Source organism: Schistocerca piceifrons, unplaced genomic scaffold (assembly GCF_021461385.2).
Source record: "Schistocerca piceifrons isolate TAMUIC-IGC-003096 unplaced genomic scaffold, iqSchPice1.1 HiC_scaffold_1318, whole genome shotgun sequence".
Taxonomy (NCBI): Eukaryota; Metazoa; Arthropoda; class Insecta; order Orthoptera; family Acrididae; genus Schistocerca; species Schistocerca piceifrons.
In genome coordinates, this window is record NW_025727145.1 from 17,501 (window position 1) to 22,500 (window position 5,000).

The 5,000-nt window shown below is 53.3% G+C and overlaps 1 non-coding gene across 1 annotated transcript in view; it reads left to right on the forward strand.

The window, feature by feature from the left end:
- The first annotated feature begins 3,554 nt into the window (after nucleotides 1–3,554).
- The window catches only part of LOC124732114, a 1,909-nt gene continuing 463 nt past the window's right edge, over nucleotides 3,555–5,000 (forward strand). The window contains exon 1 of the ribosomal RNA XR_007008553.1: nucleotides 3,555–5,000. This exon is cut by the window's right edge and continues 463 nt beyond it. This is a non-coding gene — a ribosomal RNA (small subunit ribosomal RNA).

The following is a 5,000-nucleotide window of genomic DNA, read 5'->3' on the forward strand; positions in this document are numbered from 1 at the left end:
CACTCGTAAAGTGCAATCCACCCCTATAACTTGCGTTTCATGAAGAGTTATTTCCAATATGCGACATTCCCGCTGTCCCTATACATGAGCCGCGACCTGTACCACTTACGAGCGAGAGACGCGATCGCGTTGCTCACTGTACGGCGTCCGATACCGAGCCATCAGCATGTCGGTCCCCATGCGCGTTGCACTCGCACTCGCAGTCGCAAAAACGTGGGGCAAATATATTACGCGGAAGAGCTATAACAGACCGAGCCCCACTGCATGGGGAGAGTCTTTGTCACTAATGTACACAGATGGAACATTTTGGACTGGAACCAGATTACCCGTACACACGGCGCTGATTAGTAATCAATGCAGAGCCATCAAACTACAGCAAATATACACAACTGTCCGTATACATGCTGAAAGAGTCTGCCCACAATGGGAACCACACGTCAGCCAGACACTCTGATCACGCACCACTCTCTGCTTCTAACGGGCGCACATACAATATGTAAGCACCAGCATGGAACAACATCCAGTGCATCTTCTCCGCCACATTACACAATCCACACTATCACAACCAGACCAGGAGGTCCATGCGGAAAATACAATATCCCAGCCTTTCGACATCCACCATTGCGCAGACCAGGCACCAACACCCACACATGTCCTATACAACGGTGCACCCAACATCACAATAGTACCTCCTGTCACAGCGCACAAACAATGACATGAGTCAAAGACACAGGTCTCACACAAGCATAGAATTGGAGCGCCGCCTCTAATAAGCCAAAGGTGCATCCTGACGTGACAAATCTGATCATGTCACAAGCATTCACTTACTATAATCACTATCAAGGAACCTGCCGCCCCCGCCCCCCCCCCCTACACCTTTCCTTACAACAACGTGTAACCTAACCTAACCTAACCTATGTTGTACCTTAACCTAACCTATGTTGTACCTTAACCTAACCTATGTTGTACCTTAACCTAACCTATGTTGTACCTTAACCTAACCTATGTTGTACCTTAACCTAACCTATGTTGTACCTTAACCTAACCTATGTTGTACCTTAACCTAACCTATGTTGTACCTTAACCTAACCTATGTTGTACCTTAACCTAACCTATGTTGTACCTTAACCTAACCTATGTTGTACCTTAACCTAACCCATGTTGTACCTTAACCTAACCCATGTTGTACCTTAACCTAACCCATGTTGTACCTTAACCTAACCCATGTTGTACCTTAACCTAACCCATGTTGTACCTTAACCTAACCCATGTTGTACCTTAACCTAACCCATGTTGTACCTTAACCTAACCCATGTTGTACCTTAACCTAACCCATGTTGTACCTTAACCTAACCCATGTTGTGCCTTAACCTAACCCATGTTGTGCCTTAACCTAACCCATGTTGTGCCTTAACCTAACCCATGTTGTGCCTTAACCTAACCCATGTTGTGCCCTAACCTAACCCATGTTGTGCCCTAACCTAACCCATGTTGTGCCCTAACCTAACCCATGTTGTGCCCTAACCTAACCCATGTTGTCCCCTAACCTAACCCATGTTGTCCCCTAACCTAACCCATGTTGTCCCCTAACCTAACCCATGTTGTGCCCTAACGTAACCCATGTTGTGCCTTAACGTAACCCATGTTGTGCCTTAACGTAACCCATGTTGTGCCTTAACGTAACCCACGTTGTCCGCTAACGTAACCCACGTTGTCCGCTAACGTAACCCACGTTGTCGCCTAAACCTGCTCTGTAATTGTTATACGACTCGTTCAATTAGTGTAGTGTTGCCCACCCGCAACCCTCGCAATATAGTTCGCTACTCGCACTGCCCGCTCCCCTGTGTATCGCTTCATGTTAAACACCTTGCAAGTCTTGCTGACTTTCCACATGCTCCTGCTGTACACTGTAATGTGGATGGCAGCAGGACGTACATGCCGCCCCCCCCCCCCCCACCCCTCCCCACGTCCCCACGTCCCCACCTTGCCCCCTGCCTTCGCAAGCTGGTTGGTGACAAGTTTGCATGTTCAATGCCCTTCGCATGCGACGTACGCAGGCTACGTTGTGGTGCGGCCTGTGTCAACTGTCCGCTGATGTCGTACGCGTGAACCACAATCTGTACTGCACATTCGTCCTTATGTACTGAATGATACATCGTGGCACATGTGTGACCGTACAACGACTGCGCCCAAAAACGGCGGACCATACAGTGCAAATATTGTGCACGCAGCTACGTGTCGTCTCCCTATGAGAGCTGGATTGCAGTGTGGTACGCCATAGAGACGTGTGGGAGGAACGGACGCCGTGGATGGCGATCAGCATGAGCTGTGTGTTGATGTATTCGGACCTAGTCGTCTCTCCTCAAACACCGTGATAGCATGGTGCACCGCGTTCCATATCTGCGACATGCTACAGAGGCCGGTTGACAGTCGTTCGAGCAATGGACATCGCATACGTACGGGGGCCACCTTCCACGTATTGTCTAGGCGTGCACATTTTGTTGCGTGTATGTGGGCAGACGTAGTGTGGCGTGACACCTGACACAGGCATGCAATAATCGTTGAAGTTGCTAATGGCGATGGACGCCTACGTTTTCTGGTGAAGTTACGCAAATGAAGAAATGGTAACCCGTTGTGGTGCGGTTGTTCTCGCTAGGGGTGAATCGGTGATGGCGACGATAGGTTGAGGTACTAACCGGTTGTTCCAGCGATACCCACCATGCCGATGAAACTGAACGGCATCTGGGTGTGAAGCGATACGCGGTGGTGGCTGGGTGGGACCGTCCCCGGCCGGTGAGGGGGCGCCTCCCGGCGTGCTGGCCGCGCGGTGCGTGGGCGCACGCGCTACAGCCGGCTGGTGGGGGCGGCCAGTGGCAGGCGCGCCGGCCGACGGACGCGGCAGGCGTCGCAGCTGCGCGCCGGCGCACCCTGCGCGCGGCGCCGTGCGGCCAAAGTAGGTCCTCGCGGGCCCGGTGCGAAGCGCGGTGGACATCTTCAGTGTGCTGGTCCGATTGAGGACTGTGTGCGTTGAGGATGCGCCGCCGCCCGGCGCTCGGCGCCGCGACGCCGTCTGCTGCTCGGTCGCCCCAGCGGTTCTCGCTGGTGGTTTGTATCGCAGCTGTGCGGATGTGTTGGCGCGTGCGCTGTGCTGGGAGAGTTCGCTTCGGCACCCAAGTGGGGCTTTTGTCCTTCTGTGGCGCTGGCGTTGGAGCTGCCGGTCACCGTAGGTGGCGCGTGTTGTCTCCCGCCGGCAATGCCACGACAGCACGCTCCCGGGCCTCTGTCGGCAGCGGCAAGCTCAGTTGGGAGCACGGGTGGTCGCACCGAAAGCGTCTACTCGCCTAACTCCGGGCGATTGCGCCTCTCTCGAACCCGACCAAGTACTTGGGACGGCGCTGCGCGCCGCCGGGACCTGAGAGGGTTTCGAGGTGTATTGTGCAGGGGAGCTCAGCCTCCTCCTGTTTGCAGAATGATTGAGCGGACGCTTGCGTGTTCGCGCGGGCCCCCGGGACACACTCCCGGGCGGCCGGCTGCTCAGCTCTAGTTGGCGCAGCTCCCTGGTTGATCCTGCCAGTAGTCATATGCTTGTCTCAAAGATTAAGCCATGCATGTCTCAGTACAAGCCGCATTAAGGTGAAACCGCGAATGGCTCATTAAATCAGTTATGGTTCCTTAGATCGTACCCACGTTACTTGGATAACTGTGGTAATTCTAGAGCTAATACATGCAAACAGAGTCCCGACCAGAGATGGAAGGGACGCTTTTATTAGATCAAAACCAATCGGTCGGCTCGTCCGGTCCGTTTGCCTTGGTGACTCTGAATAACTTTGGGCTGATCGCACGGTCCTCGTACCGGCGACGCATCTTTCAAATGTCTGCCTTATCAACTGTCGATGGTAGGTTCTGCGCCTACCATGGTTGTAACGGGTAACGGGGAATCAGGGTTCGATTCCGGAGAGGGAGCCTGAGAAACGGCTACCACATCCAAGGAAGGCAGCAGGCGCGCAAATTACCCACTCCCGGCACGGGGAGGTAGTGACGAAAAATAACGATACGGGACTCATCCGAGGCCCCGTAATCGGAATGAGTACACTTTAAATCCTTTAACGAGTATCTATTGGAGGGCAAGTCTGGTGCCAGCAGCCGCGGTAATTCCAGCTCCAATAGCGTATATTAAAGTTGTTGCGGTTAAAAAGCTCGTAGTTGGATTTGTGTCCCACGCTGTTGGTTCACCGCCCGTCGGTGTTTAACTGGCATGTATCGTGGGACGTCCTGCCGGTGGGGCGAGCCGAAGGCGTGCGACCGCCTCGTGCGTGCTCGTGCGTCCCGAGGCGGACCCCGTTGAAATCCTACCAGGGTGCTCTTTATTGAGTGTCTCGGTGGGCCGGCACGTTTACTTTGAACAAATTAGAGTGCTTAAAGCAGGCAAGCCCGCCTGAATACTGTGTGCATGGAATAATGGAATAGGACCTCGGTTCTATTTTGTTGGTTTTCGGAACCCGAGGTAATGATTAATAGGGACAGGCGGGGGCATTCGTATTGCGACGTTAGAGGTGAAATTCTTGGATCGTCGCAAGACGAACAGAAGCGAAAGCATTTGCCAAGTATGTTTTCATTAATCAAGAACGAAAGTTAGAGGTTCGAAGGCGATCAGATACCGCCCTAGTTCTAACCATAAACGATGCCAGCCAGCGATCCGCCGCAGTTCCTCCGATGACTCGGCGGGCAGCCTCCGGGAAACCAAAGCTTTTGGGTTCCGGGGGAAGTATGGTTGCAAAGCTGAAACTTAAAGGAATTGACGGAAGGGCACCACCAGGAGTGGAGCCTGCGGCTTAATTTGACTCAACACGGGAAACCTCACCAGGCCCGGACACCGGAAGGATTGACAGATTGATAGCTCTTTCTTGATTCGGTGGGTGGTGGTGCATGGCCGTTCTTAGTTGGTGGAGCGATTTGTCTGGTTAATTCCGATAACGAACGAGACTCTAGCCTGCTAACTA